The 23,768-nt window shown below is 38.9% G+C and overlaps 1 protein-coding gene across 2 annotated transcripts in view; it reads right to left on the reverse strand.

Moving 5' to 3' along the window:
• Nucleotides 1–23,768, reverse strand: part of LOC129710935 (cadherin-18-like) — a 757,826-nt gene that overhangs the window by 434,164 nt on the left and 299,894 nt on the right. The window contains exon 1 of one of the 2 annotated variants that reach the window (XM_055658266.1): nucleotides 16,977–17,505. The exons of the other annotated variant lie outside the window; for it this stretch is intronic. The gene's annotated coding sequence lies outside the window, so the exon portion shown is untranslated. Of the gene's footprint in view, nucleotides 1–16,976; nucleotides 17,506–23,768 lie in introns of those variants that run through there. 2 annotated transcript variants of the gene reach the window in all.

Here is a 23,768-nt window from a genome sequence, read left to right on the forward strand (position 1 = left end):
GCTGGCCTGGTGATCAAACTTTGGAAGAGAGTTGAAGCTGCATGTTTGATCAGTGTGCGGAGAAAGGGTGAGGAGTTGCTAGGTTAGGAGTAAGAGACAAGGGTGTTGCAAAATGTGGAAGAGGTTGTGAGGGAGTGAAGGAGGTGTCAGTTCCATTTGACATCTGGCCTAAACAGAAATTAAGCATGAGGGGACACCTTAATTAGGGAAAGCCTCCAGGGCAAAATGAATAGAACATGATAGTTCTGGAATCTGTCTGAAATATTAGAAATTACTGAATTGTTCCTGTGACAATACAATTCAATTCTGACTTCCGGTGGCGTCATGGAGAATTAAGGCGCGGCATTGAGCTTCTCCCCCGTAAAAAAATTGTAAAAGCCGTTTTAAGTCAGCACCGATTTTAAAAAAACTCACCGAAGTTGCCTGGTGTTGTATAAGGGTGATATCATCAGAAGAAGACGTGAAAATCGGGGAGATTAATGGTGAAATCGAGTGTTTAAATGAGTTTAAATGAGCAGAGATAATCGTTCAAGGGCGCCAAAGAAAAACACTATCAGCCTTCAGCTCGAGAAAGTATTGGATACTCTGCAAACGACAGAAGAAGGTTCAGAAGAAGAAGATTCATACAGACAAGGGTCTCTGTTTGAAATGGCAACAAAAGGAGACAAGGAGGAGAAAGAAGTGAAGCAATTGCTTTTAGATATGAATGCTACAATTAACATTACACTGGAGAAGATGCAAAGTATGGAGTCTCACATGGAAACTAGCATGGAGAAACTTTCTCAAAAAATTGATAATACTTGCAGTGAGTTAAAAGAACTGAAAAAGCAGAATAAGGAATTTGATAAGAGATTAAAATCAGAGTGTGTCAGAATTGAAAATGATTACAACAAGAAATTTAAAGGTGTAAAGGATGATTTCGGAAAGCTGGATGAGATAATGGAAGAAATGGAGAAGGAGATAAAAGAGATTGTCTCGGAAATAAAGAGTTTGAAACAATCACAGAAAACTGAAGAGGAAAAACTTGGAAGAATGACTGATAAATGTCTGGACCTGGAATCAAGAACTCGGAGATATAACTTGAGAATTCTTGGGGTAAAGGAAGGACGCGAAGGGCATGAATCTCAAGCATGTACTTTCGTTACTGATTTGCTCAAAGATGTCTTTGAACTGTCAGAAGAACCAAGAATAGACGTCGCTAACCGAGTTGGGTATGTTGCACAAGGAAAAAAGTATTCAAGACAGATAATCGTGAAATTCCGTGACATCTCTTCAGTGGAATTTATATTGAAAAAGATCATTCATGGCAAGAAGCTAACATACCGTGGGGATAATTTGCGAATATTTCGTGATTACTCTCCTGAGGTAGTCCAGAAAATGAGATTGTTTACACCGGCAAGACACACTTTGAGGGATGTCCCGGGAGTAAGATATGGAATTTACTTTCCCGGAAAAATGAAGATATCTTATAATGGCGTTGAACGCTCATTTGCAGTGCCCGGAAAAGCTTTAAATTATGCAGAGGACATCGCTAAGAAAACATCGGGGCAAGCTGCCGACAAAGAAGAAGATTGAACTTTTTACAGAGCTTTGAACTGATTAAAATGGCCGAGCTAACCAGACAATTAAAAAGCTTATCTCGTTGGAATGTGTTATTCAGAGAGCTTGGTTATATTCAACCTTGGATGAAAAGCTCAAAGTTTAACCCCTTGGCACCTGCCTGTACGGTAGTTAACCCTTTGGTACCGGCCTGTATGATGTATGGTAGTTATAGAAAGGGATATTATGTAAGAATCCTGGGGGGATATATATTGGAAAGTTTAGATTAGACTAAGATTGGATAATTGGAAGGACATATATACTTATATAAAATCGTGTATATGTTGTGTTCTATATTTGTTTTGGGGTTTTTTTTACTCTTTATGTCTCTTCCTGGTAACTTTTTTTTTTTAAATTTTTTATTTTTTCTCTCGGCTGTCACTCACTGGTTTGATAAACTCATATAAGAAAAGACAAAATATGAAACGGTATGTAACTTTTTATGAGGATTCACCAAGGGGGAGGAGCTCAATGTATAACAACATCACGGAGGTCGATACATTTTTTGCCATCATTGATGGCTATTCGTCCTTAAGGTATCTTCCCTTAGATACCTTAATAGCACCTTTTTTTTTAAAGCACAATTTTTATCTGTTTAATTTTTTTGAAAGTAATTGTATATCACATTCTTTTTTTCTTTTTCTAAGGCACTTTACAAGAAGGAGATGCAATATAAATCTAATGAACCGGGATGACCACCCAAGTCCTAAAATTCTGAGGTATTTGGTTGCACCATATGATTCAGGAATATTACCCTGATTACAATGCAAGACGATAGACAAATAAAGAATGGAGGAATTACATTTTGTAGTTGGAATATAAGGGGTGCCAACGAACCAATTAAGAGGGGTAAAAATTTTTGCCCAACTAAAATCGTTGAAAAGCGACATAATGTTTTTGCAGGAGACCCACATGAAACAACAAACACAAATAAGATTAAAGGCGAATTGGATAGGCCAAACATACTACTCCTCATTTACTTCTAAATCTAGGGGTACAGCTATTCTTATTAGGAAAGGTATTCCTTTTAAATTAAAGAATACTATATCAGATAAAGAGGGAAGGTATACTATAGTCTCGGGTGAAATTTATGCAACCCCACTAACTTTGATAAATATTTATGCTCCGAATTTTGATAACCCCCAATTTTTTGATAAAATTATTGATATAATATCAGAGTTTAATTACCAAAATGTGATAATAGGGGGGGACTTTAACTGTGTTTTAGATTCATATCTAGATAAGTCATCAAAACAAAAGAAGAGTAATTTAAAATCTAAAACTAGCGAACTTCTAAATACATATATAAAAAATACTAATATAATAGATGTATGGAGATCTGCTAATCCAGTTGGAAGGGAATACTCGTTTTACTCTCCGGTGCATAAAACTTATTCAAGAATTGATTATTTTTTAGTGGACATGAAATTAATGCCTTATACAAACAACCCAACATACCACATTAGTAGTATCTCAGATCATTCTCCGTTGACATTCTCAGTAAAATTTGAGGGAATGCCGGGTAAAAAATTTTTTTGGAGGTTTAATACACATATTTTAAATGACGTGCAAGGATATCAATATTTAAAACAACAAATGAAACTTTTTTTCGATACAAATGATATACCAGGTACTTCGCCTTCTTTATTATGGGAAACTTTTAAGGCATTTATGAGAGGAATTATAATTTCATACCAAAGTTTTCAAAATAAAAAGAATAAGACAGAACAATTGTTGTTAGAACAAGAAATCAGACAGTTAGAGTTGGATAATGCCAAAGATTCCACGACAGATAAACACAATAAGATAGTATTACTGAAATTTAAACTTAATCGAATTTTATCGGCAAGAGTAATAAGACTATTCCAAATTACAAAACAGGAACATTTTGAGTTTGGTGACAAGCCACATAAACTTTTAGCTCGCCAATTGAAAAAACAAGAAAGGGAAAATACTATAACCAAAATTAAATCAGAGAAAGGCGAATTACTAATATTACCTAAAGATATTAATAATAGATTTGCCCAATTTTACCAAAACTTATATACATCTAAAATTAAAATAGAAGATAGTAAAATAAAAACATTTCTAGATAACTGTAATCTTCCAATACTGGACCCTTTGGAACAAGAGGAACTAGGAGCTCAAATTACAATCAAAGAAATAAGTGAAACAATAAAATCGCTGAAACATGGTAAGACACCGGGACCAGATGGTTTTAATAATGAATTATAAAAAAAAATTCAGGAAATAACGTCCCCTTATTTATTTAATTTATCACTCTCTTGCTATTAAAGAAAACAAACTACCTGAAACACTAACAGAATCAACTATTACGCTTATTCCAAAAAAAGATAAAGATTTAGAAGATCCGGGCTCGTACAGAGCTATATCACTTTTAAATACAGATCAGAAAATTTTAGCAAAGATTTTAGCAAGTAGATTAAGCAAATATATTAGTAAACTGATAAACCCTGATCAAACGGGGTTTATACCTAAAAGATACTCATTTAATAATCTGAGACGTCTGTTTAATATAATGTACTCGCATAAAGTAGAGGAAGAAGATATATCAATTATTTCTTTGGATGCAGAGAAAGCATTTGATCAGGTAGAGTGGCAATATTTATATAAAGTACTACAAAAATTTAACATGGGAGAGAATTTTATAACATGGGTAAAATTATTATATGATAAACCGATGGCAAGAATTTTAACTAATAACATGTTATCTCAAAAATTTCAACTATCAAGGGGTAATAGGCAGGGATGTGCACTATCACCCCTGCTATTTGCCCTTATGATAGAACCTCTGGCTGAAAGTATAAGAATTCATCCGAATATTCAGGGCTATAATACCAGGGACTCAAAGAATAAAATCTCATTATATGCAGACGATATACTTTTATATATTACAAAGTCACAAACGAGCATACCAAATTTATTAAACTTAATAGAGGAATTTGGGTCTTTTTCTGGATATAGAATAAACTGGAACAAAAGCGAAATCATGACATTAAAACCTCAAGAACCTACACACTTACTGAAGTTCCCCTTTAAAATCGCAACAGAAAAATTTAAATATTTGGGTATTCAGATTACTAGAAAATATAAAGCATTATTCAATGCTAATTTCATACCTTTATTAAATAAACTTAATACACAGATTAAATTTTGGAAAACACTTCCCTTATCATTATTAGGTAGAATAAATGCAATAAAAATGATCTTCCTACCACAATTACTATACCTATTTCAGTCTATACCGGTATATATACCAAAAATATTTTTTTAAAAAAATTAGACTCTAACATTACAAATTATATTTGGGACTATAAATCACATAGAATCACAAAAAAACACTTATGTAAACCAAAAGAGGTCGGGGGACTTTCACTTCCGAATTTTATGTATTATTACTGGGCAGTGCATATTAAGAATATGATTTATTGGTTGGATAGTTCTACACAACAGACAGAATGGATAAAAATGGAGAAGGAGGATTGTCATCCTTGTAATATAGGAACGATCCTCTTTTCCCCCAAAAAACTGAATAACACAATATATAAGAAGAACCCAATTATATATATGGTACAATAAGAATTTGGAAACAAATAAAATTATCTTTAAAATTAAGAAATCTATCACTGTTAATGCCAATTGCGAATAACCCTTTATTTAAACCATCTCTTATTGATAAGACATATAACCAATGGGAAAGTCTCGGAATTAGAAGGATCAGGGATATGTACGAAACAGGAAACCTACTATCATTCCAACAACTACAATTAAAATTTAAATTGAAAAACAATCAATATTTTAAATATCTTCAGATTTGCGACTTTGTGAAAAAATATATACAAGGATATCAAAAAGTAACTCCTGACTTATTGGAAGAAGCAATGAATATTGAAGCTGACTCACAAAAATTAATATCCTATTTATATAATAGTATTCTAAATATAGACCTACCATCGACAGAGGTACTTAGAGAAGAGTGGGAACGGGAATTAATGATAAAAATTACGAAGGTTAAATGGGAAAAATACCTGATATATATTCACAAATGTTCAATTAATGTAAGACATAATCTAATACAATTTAAAATTGTACATAGATTATATTATTCAAAAACAAGATTGAACAAATTTTATCCAAATATATCCGCCACTTGTGATAAATGTCTAGCCCAAAAGGCAACTATAACACACTCCTTAGTTTCCTGCATAAAACTTTATAGATTTTGGAATGATATTTTTGAAATACTTACAAAATTATTCAAGACAAGAATGGAACCTAATACTGAAATGATTATATTTGGTGTAATGGAAGATGGGAATAAATTGAACACATCTCAAAATCTATTCCTTAATTATGGTTTAATAATAGCAAAAAAAATTAATACTTAAATTTTGGAAGGGTACATCAATACCAACGCTTAAAATGTGGATTGCAAGTATGTTGGACACTGCTCATCTTGAGGAAATGCGATTCCTCCTAATGGATAAATCAGACCAATTCATAACGAGTTGGTCTCCATTCGTCGTTTTTTTGGAATCATATGGTGTAACACAATTGTAAAAAATAACTGTTTCAGGACTGGACGAGGGTTGGTCAAGACTATAAATAATGATCTCCTTTTCTTTTCACTATTTTCTCTCTCAACTTTCTTCATTTACTCGTTTTCTTTCTTCACACACTATATATTTCACATTTTTCTATCCTTTACTATCTAACCTCTTTTTCTTATTCTCATAAAAAAAAAAAAAAAAAAAAAAAAAAAAAAAAAAAAAAAAAAAAAAAAAGACAATACAATTCAATTCTTTTAATTACATAGAAAGAGATAATTCATACCATAAAGCCCAAGCCGGATGGCAGGAAAGCAACCCCATTAGTTTAATTTACCTATTAGTATTTCCCTGAAAATTTGCAATTTATTGTCCATTACACTTCTTTTATTTTGCCATCAATCTGCAGCAATTGATAAAGTAAACAAACCTAACAGTTTTCCAAAGTTCAAAAGAAACATTGGATAAGAAATGATATTGTGGAATTATGTCAATCTTAAGAGTATTACAAAGATAAACCATTATTAAAATAGTTGAACTGACACATCATTAAAGACAACAAAATATATTCTGTTGCCATTATACCATTTTAATCACTAATGGGCCTGTACCACTTAGGCAGCTTTTTAGGCAACTACAGGAGACTATGCAGTCTCCACATGGTCGCCATATGTTCGCGGGTAGTTGCCAGGGAGTCGTCTTCATGGTCGCGAGGAGTTCCCGCATTCTGGGAACTAGTCATAGAAACATAGAAAATAGGTGCAGGAGGAGGCCATTCGGCCCTTCGAGCCAGCACTGCCATTCATTGTGATCATGGCTGATCGCGGCCTCATTATGGTTGCCGCAACATTTTCAACATGTAGCGAGAATTCTCGTGCTGTAGGTGGGTCGCCAGGAGGTCCTAGTGGGTTACCAGGAGGTCGAAGGTTCTTGGAGGTTCTCGTAGGTTGTAGCCGGTGCTGACCGGTAAATTTCATTGGCTCATTGGGGGAAAAAAAACGTAAGCAGTAGTTTTCAGAACCAACGATAACCGACCGGTTACGTTAAATGTCCGCCGAGCTTCACAGCCGTGTATCTCTGGCTTATTAAAAGTTGTCTCCACCCCTTCTCCTCCCTTCTTCCTCCCCCCCCCCCCCCCCCCTTCTCCCTCCCTCCACCCCCCCCCCCTTAAAGGACTGTGATAGCCGTCTTAATTACAACGCCAACCTTCCTGTTCATCGCGGCGTGTGTCTGTATCTCCTTGGCTTTGCATTGAGTGAATTTTTTAGACAGCGCTCCCCCCGCTTGACCTGTCCCCCGCCTGCATAACGGGCTGGTGAAGGAAGGAATGTGTTTGTGTGTGTTCCACTCCGACAGTCACCATTCCAGTTGCCTGTGTTTCAGGCGACTACCGGCAGCTACCAGACCGCCAGCAGTCCGCTGAAAAATCGCCTAACTGGGACAGTTACCGATTAATTTTGGATCAAGTTCTGCTGAGAAAAAGACAGCATACCATGGCAATCCATTTTAGCTTCTGTCTCTGTCATTGTGAGGTACATTGTGAGGTAAGGAACAGATAGGATACTAGAGATAGACACAAAATGTTGAAGTAACTCAGCGGGACAGACAGCATCTCTGGAGAGAAGGAATCCAGAGATGCTACCTGACCCGCTGAGTAACATCAGCATTTTGTGTCTCTCTTGGTTTAAACCAGCATCTGCAGTTCATTCATACACAATGAGGATACTAGCACGGACATGAGAACATAACAGCTTAAAAAAACTGGATCAGCTTCATGATTGATCTTGAACTTCAAGGGGACTTCCTGTCCTATCACCAATCCATAAAATAGTTAACATTTCAGGTCAATGGCCTTTTCTCAGACCTGGAAAAGATTAACGATGCACCAATTTTTCAAGTTAATGGAGGAGGGGAAAGAATGAAAGATGAGGACAACGATAGAAAGCCTGGAGGGATGAAATGATAAAATGCAGAAAAAGGGAGAGAGAATGAATAATGTTATATGAAACAAAACATAAATCTGGAGAAGCTGTAAGGTCAACAATAAAACAACTGCTGCCACCCACTGTATAAAACTTCCATTTTTTTTCACTCTAACATGTCTCAGCTCATTGATCTGAAATATCAGCTCATGTTTTCTCTCCCCACCAATGCTCCCTCACCTGTGCACCCATTTCCAGCATTTTGTGTTACCAGATATAATTGAACAAGTTAATCTAAATTTAAATTGAAATGAAGTTACAGGTACAGGAATGCCCTGGAAGTGATTAGTCTATACATGTTCAAGATTTAGAATGAGTTTCCAGATGAGGGTTTGAATGCAGAAATAAAAGCTTGGAAGTTTGTACAGATTGGATCGGTTAATATGGGCACTCTCTCATTATGTGGAGTTGGGTGTTTTTCCTAATTAATGATTGTTATTTGCCCTCAAGGGATATTAAAGATCCAAGCCCCAGCAAAAAAAAGCTAAATTTTACAAGCAGGCAGCAGTTCTTTACAGGCTGATATTGGGGTGACCCTGATCCATAACCATGCTGTGATTGAGTGGCAGACTGGTGCAACTGGTAGAACTGCTGCCTCACAGCGCCAAAGACCCGGGTTCGATCCTGACCTTGGGTGTTGCAACTTCTCTCTGTGATCACATGGGTTTCCTCCTGGTTCCACGGTTTCCTCCCACATCCCGAAGGCATGCTGGTTTGTAGGTTGATTGGCTCCTATAAATTGCCCCCAGTGTGTGGGGAGTGGATGCAAAAGTGGGATAGCATAGAACTTATGTGAACGGGTGAACAATGGCCAGCATGGACTCAGTGGGCTGCAGGGCCTGTTTCCATGCTGTATCTTTCAATCAATCAAAACTGTGGTCACGGCTCATCATTTACCAAGAAATTGATCTGCTTTATGAGGTCTTTCTTGCCCTATTCAGCAGTAGCTTCTGAAACAGGGCATAGACCATGTGAATAATGAAAAATACCATGAAGCATACACTGAAGAAACAAGTAGTATAAATTAAGTTTACTCAGTTATAAAAAAAAACATAAGCATTAAACTGCTGACTTTATTAATTTGTAGCAGAACTGCTGACTGAAGTCGTGCAAGCAGAAAACATTATATGCAGTAACCTAATCAATCCAAAGTTATTGATGTGATATGGATTAGTGAGGCATATTGTGCTTGGTATATTGATCGACCCCAACAAAGCTGCCAGTGGTATTGTCTGGGATGATTTCCTTCCAATGTGGTACAGGTTGTGTCAAAATGTCCTTGCTTAAACTAAAAATATCAAGTGAAGTCTCAGAAGAGGAATTCCCATTTGCTGCTAAGGTGAGTACACTCTGCCATTCTATCCTCGTGGGAGTCACAGTGCCTCAGATTGTCAACTGATGGGAGCACCATTCCCAGAGCGAATATAAAATATCATGAGCCGATCTTTCAGGAAGGACATTTGTAAGTGATTGAGAATGGAGACTTGCCTGAGCTGCCAGGTAATTTTAATACACATAGCCCCGGACAGTTGCAGGCAAATGTGCAGTGAGGATGCAATCAATGAATAATAAGTAAGCATATATATATATATACACACACACATACATATATATACACATATATATATCTGTTATCTGAAATACAAAGACTTGGGATTGCCCGGAATATGGAATGGAAATATTTCATGCATGCGGGATACCAAACAGGTGAAATAAGCTCCATCAGACTGAGACAGCTCACTATCAATACATAAACTGTATAAAGGCTGAAGGCTGATTAAACTATTTCTGAATATTATTTATTGAACAGATCAAAATTATTATTGCCATTTTTCAATTCATATTTTGGCAGAAATCTAGCACAGTAAAAACACTATCACCCGACTGACCTCTATGGTTGAATGAACAATGTATCCCTGCCCGTCTTTGACTTACTGTCCTGTAAATTGTTTTCCTTTAAATATAGCTCCAGTTCTTCAAACATTACAAATGAAGCATAACAAAAAAAATGCTTAAAAAACTCAGTAGGTTAAGCAGCATATGACAATCCTGATGCAAGATTTCAATCTGAAAAGTTGACAATCACTTTGCCTTCACAAATGCCTTCCAGCAGTTTATTCTATCACCACAGATTACAGCATCTGCAATCAAATCTGCCTCCATTACTTATGAATTTGTTTTTGGCACCATATCCTCTCTATTATTTTTGCCAGTCAACCAATCCATTTTTCTGATAGATAGTTGATACGTTCTGAAGATTGGTAAAGCCTTATTAAAAGAATATATATATATTTTTTTTTTAAATGCACCTATCCAATCTGGGCAATACTAATTGTGCAACAGAGCAACAACAACTGTATTCTGTTGCCAAACTTTGTCTCATTGACTGCAATCAAATAGATTTTAGAAGTGAAATTGAATGCACTAGGGTGGCACAGTGGCGCAGCGATAGAGTCGCTACCTCAAAGCACCAGAACCCCAGGTTCATACCTGACTACGGATGCTATCTGTACGGAGTTTGTATGTTCTCCCTATGACCTGTGGGTTTTCCCCAAGTGCTCCAATTTCCTACCACACTCCAAAGAAGTACAGGTTTGTAGGTTAATTGGCATCTGTAAAAATTGTAAATTGTCGCCAATGTGTAGGATAGTGTATGGGGTGATCGCTGGTTGGTGTGGCCTCGGTGGCTGAACGACCTGTTTCCACACTGTATCTCTAGACTAAACCACACTAGGTGGTTTTGTCTAGCTCGGACTATAAATATTATAAAATCAATTCCTGTCCAAACTCGGCTGAAGTTATTTGGTGTAAACACTCCTAACTCATGAAATTATGTTGTACCATGTTGCATTCTGTTATTGCAATGCGCAGACAGAAGACAAAAATATATGAGAAACCTTTGTTGTCTACCACATGTATTTAAATCAAAACATTGTCAGCAACATATAAAAGTGATAGAAAAGGAGAGGAGATATAGAAAGATAACCCATGCATTAGGAAAAATGACAACAATGACTTCAACTTACTATTGAACATCACCTCCAGCTCCTGCCTCCATCTCCACTCACTTCTGGATATGGGAGCTGGACAAGCTGATCTTCTACTCCTGGCAGAGTGAGTTTTGAAATTCAAGAAAACCTGAAGCTGTATATCATGTGATCTCACCACAGAATTGCTTTGACAGCCTTGAACTTCTTGGAGGGTGTCAATGGCCTTATAGTTATAATTAAAAACCATTATATTTAAATAACTAACACAAATAAAAACATTAACAAGTAAAAAGGACTATCAAAATATTGATTAGTAAGGGTGTCATGGATTGTGGGGCGAAGGCAGGAGAATGGGGTTGGGAGAGAAAGATAGATCAGCCATGATTGATTGGATGGACAAAATGATTTAATTCATCTCAGAACTTATGAACTTATGAATATTAAAACTTACAAATAAACATTAAACATTAAAAACAAATTAAAATAAATAAAATTGCTTACTTTTTTCACAGGTTTGGTGACATTTAATTTAATGGGATCACAGTCCCTACAATGCTTTCTAGTCTAAGGGAGTAACTGTTCAGCTGGTGGGCTCAATGGCGAAACCAGCAATGGAGCATTCAGGGAGGCAGGCAGTCAGCTGATTTGGTATCTTCCCATCAAAATGACTTAGACACCCTGAATAACCGAACGTGCATAGAAATCTGAGACTTCCTGAGGCTTGAAATTGAACACATTAAGTCCAGGACTTCTAACTTTGACAGGGTACTGGTGAGTGTTTGATAATTTACCATGAGCAGGTACGTGCAGTGCAATGGCCTGGATAATTTCTCATTGAAATCCATCCTTAACTCCAGAGAATGATTCAGTAATGAAATTCTTCAAAGGTTGCTGCATAAGTGTGCAGTGTGAAATGCGATTCAACTACTTGTTGAATTCAGTCCCCTGTGTACAACATAAACTGGCACTAGCCTCAAAATCTAATAAGGAGACAAAGTGCTGAAATAATTCAACAGGTCAGGCTGCAACCCTGGAGAACATGGATAGATGATGTTTTGGATCAGGACCCTTCTTCAGACAGAATTTAAATATGATCGTCTACATACGTATCGGTAATGGTTTATTATTGTCACGTATGGAGACACAGTGATAGACTGCTTTGACCACTAACCAGGCAAATAATACCATACACAACTCTACTCATGTTATATGAGTACAACTGCTGGTGTAAAAGACAAAGGAAATAGAGTGCAGAATATAGTGTTATACTGTAGCTAAAGAGAATGTGCAGATTAGAATAAATCCAAGGGCCACAACAAGGCAGATTGGGAATACATAGCTGTTCTTGATGCTGGTTCAGATGGGTCAGACCTGCATGAAGAAATATTAATTTTGTATATGAACTGGGAACTGAGAAAAAATGTGAAGGACATATTTCCAATGACCTGTGCATAATTGTCTAGTTATCTGACTACTTTGTAAACCTTTGTAAAATAAATTGCACAGATGCAAGGAGTCCTTTTAGTTAATGCCTCCACACCAACAAAACACAAGTCAATCGCAGAACTCAATTACACAAGGAGAAAGACCTGGTTGAGTTTGCTGCAGGCAGCTCAAGGCCAAGTGAATAAGTGAGGCACCAAAGGTCCAGATTATTTTAGTCTTTGATGGATGTTGCCAATTTGCTCAAAAATCAGGCTCTACCTTGACTGGAAAAATGAAGGCCTTAGGAGCTTAAGAATAAACTGAATGCATTATCAGAACTAGTGATTCCCCACGTGAATCCATGCAGAAGCAAAGCTTCACAGGTTTGAGTATAGACATACAAAGCATTGCAGCACCAGGGAGGCCATTTGGCCAATCACCCACCATTTTTTTGCAAATTTGGTTTCCACATTTATTCATAGTCTATGAGCTTCAATCCATCCATAGCACAATGTGATGCATGATATGTTTGTGATTTACCACCAGATAAATTTACAATTTTACTTCATGGGTATGAGCTAATGGTTGGGAAGAACAGGAAGAGATATCTGGACCCATTCCACAGCCAAACAGCTGTGCCATATAATGGCTTCAGTCTTTAATTGGGAAACCCACGGGTCCTGTTTCAGTGCCTTTTTCTGGGTATAATCTACACTGATTTAAATGCTTTGACCACATCACAATTCTCTGCAGGGGACCTAAATGAACATTAATTCCAATATGCCACAACATCTGAAACTACAACCTACAGGATTGGGACTTAACCTGTAAATTCAGAATTTCTGCTTTCACACTTTCTCTGAGAAATATTAGTAATTCTGTGCGAAACATCCAGCAAACGCTGGGTCTGTACTTCATGTTGACAACTTCCACCACAACATTGCCCTCAAATGCTAATTCTGTTTTTCTCTCTCCTCTGATGCATTCTCATCTATTGATTGTTTCCAGTAGTTTCTGTTTTAATTTCAGATTTATGAATCAATAGAATTTTGTTTCCCAATTCTTGTCCTGTGTTTTTCTGCCACCTGGACAGATCAATGCAAAAATATATATTTTTAATCTTGAAAAGGTTATAAAAAAAGTAGTTAAAACATATTACTGAGAAGAGTTTGCAAGTGAACCATAGGTGTCACTTGGCGGAGTCACCACCCACTATTGTGGTTCACACTAAGATCAGACAGTGGAAGGAAGCTACAATTCTGATGGCTGTGTTTCTCAGCATCTGAGCTGAAACAAGGTCAGATACTTAAGAAATAAACTTTAATTGGCATAGGGGCCTGAGGGTACTTTGTGCATGCTGTCAAATTGCTGCTGAAAATAATCCAAGAATGTCTTATTACTTCGCATTTCTAAAGTGAACCACGGTTGTTACAAAACTGAAGCACCAATTCATTTTGAGTATAAATAGGCATCAACATATTGTGAAAGTATTTCACTGCATTCAATTGGCTTATAATCAAGTATTCAAGTACTTGTTTGTCTAAAGAAGGGTGTCGACCCGAAACGTCGCGCGGCCATTCCCTCCCCAGATGCTGCCGGATCCGATGAGTTTCTCTAACACACTGCGTTTTGCTCAAGATTGCAGCCTGTGTCTCCATTCAAATAATAATGTTGTGCATGGAAGAAACAAGTTATTACTTGAATTTGAGAGAATATTATACTTTTTTTTGGAATATGGATCTTAATCATTTTGTTGAATGTGAAGAAAACCAAACAAGTTCTAAAGTATTTGCAGTGTTGAAGGTTTTGAATAATAGAGGTGTAAATTAAAAATCAGAAATACAGGTTAATAAATCTGTGGATTATAACACAAAGAAAGTATCAGTCCCAATAAGCTTTTTATCTTTTTCTAACTTCTACCCCTGTTTCCACCTTTATGGCGTTTCTCTGTTTCTTTTTGCTTCAGAAAAGCAGTCAATTGCTTTTGGATCTTTGCCTTTACTGCCTGGGCATTAAACATCAGCTGTACAGAGCAAGTCATAGAAATATAGAAACATAGGCAATAGGTGCAGGAGCAGGCCATTTGGCCCTTCGAGCCAGCACCGCCATTCATTGTGATCATGGCTGATCGTCCCCTATCAATAACCCGCACCTGCCTTCTCCCCATATCCGTTGACTAGCCCCTATAGCTCTATCTAACTCTCTCTTAAATCCATCCAGTGAATTGGCCTCCACTGCCCTCTGTTGCAGGGAATTCCATAAATTCACAATTCTCATGGTGAAAAAGTTTTTTCTCACCTCAGTCTTAAATGACCTCCCCTTTATTCTAAGACTGTGGCCCCTGGTTCTGGACTCGCCCAACATTAGGCATATTTATTGTCCAGATTGTAATGTCAATTACAGAAGACATTTTTTTTTTCCTTTATTTAAAAAGGAACAAACGCACTTCTGTTCGGATCCCTTCAAAATATTTCAAATTAGTTTTAGTTTCTGCGTTTCATTTTTGCAATATTTAAAGCACAGGCGATGCATATCTGCTGTAGTATCTCATATTTGTGTTATAATCCACAGATTTATTAACCTGTATTTCTGATTTTTAATTTACACCTCTATTATTCAAAACCTTCAACACTGCAAATACTTTAGAACAAGAAGTCTGTTATTTTGGTCTGAGTGCCTGGTATTATAATTTATGTGCATGAACTTAATTCCTGAAATTTGGTTCAGATTAAGTGAATGGACCTGAATTTCAGCATTGTTCAAAACGCATGTGTTCACCATCTACAATAGAGAATTAATTTATCTCTTTATTCAATCGCTGATTGATCAGTTTCCAAAGAAAATAAACAGATTTTAATTTGCATTAAACAAAGTATAGGATAAATTGAGTTGCCATTTTCATTCGACATTGTGGATCCATCAATTAGTGACCATGTTTCTTCTCTTGACCCTAAAAACTATAATGAAATCTCTGCCAGAGGGGACTAGTTAGCTCAATCAGGCAATAAGTGACCAGTAATCACAGAGACTAGATCGTGTTTGCTCTGCAAAGCTTGAAAGCTGAATACAGTTGAAATGTGTTATTGGTTAACTATAGTCATGTGTATTTAGATACAGCAAAAGAAAAATTGTTGGCGCACTAGCCAAGCAAATAATACTATACATTGGTGCATTATATAGTGAAAAAGAGAAAATAAACAGAAAGCCGTATATATTACAAAGAAAATGCAGAATAATAAAAGATGCAAGGGCCACAACAAGGTAGATTGGAAGATTGGAAATTCCTCCTTAGTATATGTGGCCTGCTTACATCGGAAAGCAACAAAGTAGAAATAATGCAAAATTGGGGGTCAGGTTTATGAATATGGTGCATACAATTTAGTAAATTGATATTCACGATTTGTAGTTAAAACTGTATCACACAGGAAAGGAGGAACTATTTCATTGTAAATATCAAAAATGATTTACAATATATTTCAGGCTATATCTCACTTCTGCAAAGCCCAACAAAATCAAGCTCATTTATTGTCACTAATCCATTCATGCAACTGTAACAATTATCATTTATATACCATGCTAATTTATTATTCTATTGATGGAGTTAATTAACCATTTTTATATTGTACTACCACATAATGTTGTATGGCAACATCAAATTATGATTTTTCCCGACAAAAGTTACTGAAAATGAATATTGCATAGTTCACATAGTTGCTTTAAGATTGCATTGTTATTCCTTTGCAAGGTGCCTCAAAGCTATCTTCCATGATAGGTCTGAAAAATTGTATGCCTGAGATGTTAAGAATGTTGTTGCAAGAATAAACACAGATTTCAAAACAGTGTTCATACTAAATGATGAGTAGAATGTTCAGTGTGATTTTCCTTGAGTCAGAGTGTAAGAAATGAAAGATATCACACTGAATACATAATGAACATGGCTTTCAATTTAATCTGCTCATGTCATAATAATAACCTGAATGGATTGTGTTAAAATGCACTTATTTTACATATACTACACTTCATAACAGAGCAAGTCAGGCCATATCAATTATTCTATATGAGCATTGCATCTCCCCCATATCTTGTGCAAGCTGCAAGGAAAAAGTTTATACAAACGTAATCAATTCCTGCGTACATTTACAACCGATGCAAAATGTGGGACAACACAAGTGAATTTGCAGAACGTACACAGAGTGTAAAATTTTTTTTTGGGAGAAGTCCAACTTTTACATTTTCACTGCAAACAAAGGTCTGTAACAGCATGTAATGGACAAAACCCAAGAGAGAAATAGTGCGTCCCCTTATTCTCGAGTAAACACACGTCCGGCACATTGTATAACACAATACTAGTTACCAGTCCCCTTAAAGAGAAACACATTTCTCCGATACTTTCTGCCACTTCTGAAACCTACCTTTGAAGACAGGTTCTCAACAACTCTCCAGCAAGTTTCAGGCAATGAGAAATCTGTAGCAAGACAATCCTTCAGCTCTCTGTAATGCCACAAGCTTACATAACTGCGGGCAGGTGCAAAACAGGACTCAAATCTATCAGGCACTCTCACTGAAGGCCAGATAAACAAATGGCAGTTCCAGTTCTGGTAATTCCTTTCTAATCCTTCTTGATCACCTTAGAGAAATAAATCCTCTGAAAGGATAACCTTTACTAAGTGATTTACACAATAAATGTCATCCGTGTTCAATTGCACGTGCAAATTTGCATGAGAAAGAGCACTGTAAGAAAAGGGAATTAGAATTATTTGTAAAAAAAGAATTATGCACTGTGTGGGGGAAAGAAGGTAAAGAGAGGCATCAGTTCACAATTTGCAATGATTAATTTGGAGTTTGCAATTATAATGAATGATAACTGACTCAACTAAAATTTAAAATCTTTAATGCCTCTCATGAAAGTATAATCATGAAAATTTCTTGTCAATTTGTTCAGATTTACATGATTATAATTTCTCAAAGAGAGAACATCTATATTCCCCCATGTCACTGCAACAGATAACTAACCAGGTCAATACATAAACATTCACCACAAAAATATATAATTCAGGAAATTAAGTGTTCTGGTTATGTGGTATACTCTGACATTGTTCAGGATCTCTGACCTGTCAAAGCTGCGGCTGGAATTTTGACCTTAGACATAATTATATATTGAAGTCTGTAAATGTACACCTGACACATAAAGGGCAGAACAGTGGAACACAGGAACAGGCCCCTCGACCCACAATGTCTGCACCGAGCATGATACCAATTTCAAATAATCTTCGATTACACGTGATCCATATCCTTCCATTCCATGCATATCTGTGTGCTTTTCTAAAAGCTTCTTAAATGTCACTATCGTACCAGCCAATACCAGTCAGCCATTCCAGGCACCCACCATTTTCTGTGCAAACAAAACTTGCCCAGAACATTTCCTTTAAACTTTGCCCCTCTTACATTAAAACTATCCCCTCTAATCTTTGACATTTCTACCCTGGGAACAAGGCTCTGACTGTGTTTGCCTCATCATTTAATATATTTCGATCAGGTCTCTCCTCTCCTCTGTTGTTCCAGAAAAGAAACAATCCAGGTTTGTGCAACTCTCTCTGTCTGTCTGTCTGCCTGTCTGTCTGTCTGTCTGTCTGTCTGTCTGTCTGTCTTTAAAAGTCTGTTCTTGACCCACTTCCTGTTGTTCTCTAGATTGATTTTAGAAAAAAACGCTGCAACTTACGGCTGTGATTTTTGACAATCTTACTCAGTCCCTCTCCGCTGCACAGGACAAGAGAATTTTTCCCATCGATGAAAAATAAAAGAGATATTAGTGTTTTAAAAATGTTGAGATTCTCTCTCCTGAAGGCTACGCCCCTTCCGGAGGGACTATAAAACCCGGAAGTGTTGAGTGCCTCAGTCAGTCTCTGCAAGATGGGGGGAGCGAGAGTGCCATGTCTCTCAGTCTGAGCTGTGAATAACACTGAACACATGTCTACTAAACTGTGAGTGGTTTTACTGACCTGTTAATGGCTTAATGTGGTTTAAAAACATAGTTTGGAAATGCTAAAGCTGTGTTGCCTTTGGTTTGGAAAACCTAAAGCTGTGTTGCCTAATTAAAGTTGCCTTGCCTAATTAAAGTTACCATGCCTAATTAAAGTTGCCATGCCTTCTATATAATTAAAAGTCTAATCTTGACCACTTCCTGTTTGTGCTTTATATTGATTTTAGAAAAGACGCTACCACATATAGCTGTGATTTTTGGCCATCTTACTCAGTCCCCCTCCGCTCATCGGGTGCCGAGGATTTTCCCCATCGATGAAAAATAAAAGAGTTATTAGTGTTTAAAAAATATTGAGATTCTCTCTCCTGTCAATCACGCCATGAAGGCCTACTGATGGGAAGGGGAGAGGGACTATAAAACCCAGAAGTGTGGGTGTGGCTCAGTCTCTGCAAGATGGGAGAGGTCATGACTTGCTGTCTTTAGTGGCCTTGCACCTTGCTTGAAATGGTATGAAACTGCACTTGAATCTGGTGGCCTTGCACCCTGCTTGAAGTGGTAAGAAACTGCACTTGAATTTGGTGGCCTTGCACCCTGCCTGAAGTGGTATGAAACTGCACTCGAATTTGGTGGCCTTGCACCCTGCTTGAAATGGAATTTCAAGGAATAGCATGAGTCAACTGCCAGCCCACCAGCTGTGAGTGACTGAGCTGCCAGCACAATAGGCTTGAGTGACTGAGCCGCCAGCCCAAGAATCCATTCGGCCGACAATGTCCATACAAGCCCTCTGGAAACCAGTCCCAGCCCTCCCGTGTGGTGCTGGGACCCACTTAGTCTAGTATATTATAAAACTCTGATCTTTGATGTGTGTGTGTGTGCGTGCGTGTGTGTGTGTGTGTGTGTCTTGTTCGCCTGTGTGTGTGTGTGTGTCTTGTTCGCCTGTGTTTAACATCTCCTTGAAAACACAACGTGCTAATGGTGACATTTTTACATATTCCGATAGATTTACGTCATGATGTCAAAAATTGCATCATCTGAAAATTGAATGCATTATTTCCCGAGTTATTTATGAAAATGTTCACAAATGTGCAGAAACTTGGAAAAAATAACTGCTGTTTTTCCCTGTGCTTAGCCCTGCTTGCAACATTGGTGATGTCCAAGTACACTGAGTTCTGCTCACCCTAGCAAATGCAAATGCATTTTTTTTTTGGTTTAAAAATGAGGGAGATTGATAAGGCAAAATGAGCAGCCCCTATGCAGTTGTCTGCTATGGGTGAGTGCTGGAATAAGGGAACGTCTTGCATTGGGGGACCAGGCTTCCCATGTGAAAGGGACCCAACTGGTCCCAGTTGGTCTAATATCCTCTGATTCTAGCAAATTTTTGGTAAATCTTTTCAACACCATCTCCAAAGCATCCACATCCTTCTTGTAACATGGCAACCAGAACTGCACACAATTCTCCAAATGCTAACAAACCAAAGTTGCAACATGAAGCCGCAACATGATTTCTCACCTCGTTGGGGCTGCACCGTGGAGCGGCCTCCAGCAGGAACGTCCTGGGGCTTCAGTCACGGAGCTGCGGACCTACTCACCATCACGGAGCTGGCCGAGTCCGGAGCGGGAGGAGTGGTGGTGGGGTGCTGCTGCGACCCGACCCTCGGGGATTCGGAGGCTTACCGCAGGTCTGGTGGACAGTGACACCGGGAGCCCGCGGGTCCCTGCTGGGAGACCGCTTTTCGGGGCTTCTGCAACGGCGACTTCTCCCGCCCGAGTAGCGGGGTCGAGGATGACCTGGAGCGGGGCCTTACATCATCGCCCACCGTGGCTTCAACGGCTGCGGGACTTTGCCAGCGCCCGCCCGGGGCTCCAACAACAAGACCTGGAGCGCGGCCTTGCATCACTCGGCGTGGCGTAAATGGCCGCGGGACAATTGTTATCGCCCGCCGGGGGCTCTGACTTTGACTCTAACATCGGGGGGAGAGGGAAGTGCAGGGGAGAGATACGTTTTTTTTGCCTTCCATCACAGCGAGGTGGAGATGCGCAGTGATGGATGTCTGTGTAAATTGTGTTGTGTCTTGGGTCTTTTTTTTCTTGTATGTATGACTGCAGAACCAATATTTCACTTGAGCCTCTATGAGGTTCAAGTGACAAATAAATTGTATTGTATTGTATGCATAATGCAGCTGTATCGACTCGACACTGCATTTAACTATTTCATATAATCATTTTATTTCCGAGATCCACTCAATATTCCTCATTAATGCAGGAAATTAGTCCTCATATAGACTTCCAGCAACTTTTACCCACCCTACCACTTTCCTTTCCTTGCAACATTACCATTTATGTCTGTTAATTACTGGCATTCTGCCCTATCATTGTCCTATTTTGAATTATCTCGTCCACAATTTCCAGCTACTTCCCCACTCACACTGCATTTAACTAATTGTTTTATCTCTAATTATTCCAAGATATAATTGACCCAAATATGACTTTACCTATTCAGTTTAAATATGGTTCTATTTCCAGAGAACATAATCCAAACATGACCTAATCAATTATATTGCAAAGTGGCAGCAACCATATTATGTACATTACTGGTCCCAAGTTGCCATAGGAGAGAGACAAAGGGTTATTACAGCACCATTGGTCACTTAGTACGAGATCACCGAGAATGACAGTAACCTTACATCAGGATTAATGAAGTCATTAGTAGCCTGCTAATATTTCATCCATTAGTTTAGGAATGACCTCAGTGGTCTTTCAGTGGTTGATTTATCATTACATTTAATTAACAATACAATTCTACACATAGAGAATGAATGTCACTAAATGGAACTAGAACAAATAAAAGGTGAAGACAAATTGACACCGTTGAATTACACCAAATTTTGGTGTGCTTGAGTTATTGTTGGGCTCTGTAATAATGCCACATAGAGTCTTGCTCAAAAATAAATTGTAGAATTGGTCAAAAGCAAGTCTGCAGCTGCAACAGAACATTGTGTACCCAGAAAGAAATGCCAAGAGGTGACAACCTGCATGATTACAGCAGGAAAATGTAGAAAGAAATACTTATCTATTCTCAACCATTTAATACAGTCCATATCCATCTATGGCCTGGCATTTCCCTCCAAATGTGCTGCTTGTCTCGCTGAGGGTCTCCAACAGTTAAGATTTTGTTTGAGGTTCCAGTATATCCAAAGACTTTGTTCCATCCCTGGTCTTTGACTCAGTCAAGATTCAATGGATACTTGCTTCTGGTTAGAACATTGTATGCTGTCGTCCCGGGGATATACTTCAAGCTGACACTCAGTGCAATAACACAGTGTACAACATTACTGAGAAAGTGTTGCTCTGTGGGAGGCACCTTTCTTCAGAGACACTAAACCATATTCCTATTGATCTCTCAGTAAACAATTCAATTCAACTTTAATGTCATTGCACAAATACAAGTATGGGTACAACGAAATACAGTTTAGCATCAGTCCGTAGTAGTAGTGCAATATAGAAATAAAAATACAGAATAATCAAACAATGTGGACGGAGGGACTGGAGAAATCTATCGGCGGGACTCCGAGTTCAGCAATATGATGGTATTATTGTAGAAGCTGTTCCTCATCCTACTAGTATGAGACCTGAGGCTCCTGTACTGCCTCCCTGATGGGGGTGGGAGGGGTCTTTAATGATCTTCCCGGCCCGTCTCAGACACCGTTTTCGGTGGAGGGCATCCATGGCAGGGAGCGGGGCACCGATGTTGTACTGCGCGGTTTTCACCACCCGTTGTAGTGCCTTCCTGTCCGCTACGGTGCAACTATTGTACCTTACCGTGAAGCAGGTGGTCAGGATGCTTTTGATGGTACAACGGTAAAAGTTGGTCAGGATCTGGGGGGACAGGTGAGCTTTCCTGAGCCTCCTCAGGAAGTAAAGGCGCTACTGCACCTTTTTGATCAGCTTGGAGGTGTTGAGGGACCAGGGCAGATCCTCCGAGATGTGTACCCCGAGGAATTTGTAGTTGGAGACGCGCTCCACCTCAGTCCCGTTTATATGGATGGGGGTATGTCTGCCCCCTCTGATCTTCCTGAAGTCGACAATAATTTCCTTCGTCTTCTTGGAGTTGAGGACGAGGTTATTGTTGGTACACCAGGCTGTCAGGTGCTGGACCTCCTCCCTGTAGGCTGACTCGTCGTTGTCACTGATCAGTCCTACCACCGTGGTGTCGTCGGCAAATTTAATGATGGCATTGGATCCATTCTTAGGGATGCAGTCATGGGTGAAGAGGGAGTAGAGGAGAGGGCTGAGCACACAGCCCTGTGGCACGCCGGTGCTCAGTGTTATAGTGGAGGAGGTGAGGTTGTTGACCCTAACAGACTGTGGTCTGTTGGTGAGGAAATCCAGTGTCCAGTTGCAGAGGGAGGTGGAGATGCCAAGTCCGCTGAGTTTGGTGATCAAGCTGGCGGGAATGACAGTGTTAAAGGCAGAGCTGAAATCAATGAACAGCAACCTGATGTAGGAGTTGTTGTTGTCCAGGTGGGTCAGGGCAGAGTATAGGGCCGCCGATATGGCATCCTCTGTAGACCTGTTGGTCCGGTAGGCAAACTGATGGGGGTCCAGTGTGGGGGGGAGGCTGGCTTTGAGGTGAACCAAGATCAACCGCTCAAAGCACTTTGCAATGACAGGGGTGAGTGCCACTGGGCGGAAATCGTTGAGACTCCCTGTAGCTGATTGTTTGGGCACTGGCACGATGGTTGATGTCTTGAGGCAAGTGGGGACAACACCCTGGGCCAGTGACAGATTGAAAATGTCAGTGAAGACTAGGGATGGTTGTTCAGCACATGCCCTGAGCACCCGCCCGGGGATGCCATCGGGGCGGCAGCTTTGTGCTCATTCACCTTGCTCAGTGAGTCTTGTACAGCAGAGGTGGAGAGAATGAGGGGTTGTTCATTCGGGGGTGGAGCAACTTTGATGGCTGGAGTTTTGTTGTCTCGGTCAAAGCGAGCATAGAAATGGTTTAGCTCGTCAGGAAGGGTGGCGTTCTCTGGGGGGGGGGGGGGGGGGTGTTAACTTTCTGGTAATCGGCGAGGGATTTGATTCCTTGCCACATGCGCCTGGGGTCAGAGAATCCTGAGGTAGACACATAGTTATGGAGTCATACAGCATTGAAACAGGTCCTTCAGCCCAACATCCATGCCAGTGGTTGAAGCAGTGCAGCGTAGGTTCACGAGATTGATCT

The sequence above is a fragment of the Leucoraja erinacea genome, chromosome 2, assembly GCF_028641065.1.
Source record: "Leucoraja erinacea ecotype New England chromosome 2, Leri_hhj_1, whole genome shotgun sequence".
In the NCBI taxonomy this organism is placed as follows: domain Eukaryota; kingdom Metazoa; phylum Chordata; class Chondrichthyes; order Rajiformes; family Rajidae; genus Leucoraja; species Leucoraja erinaceus.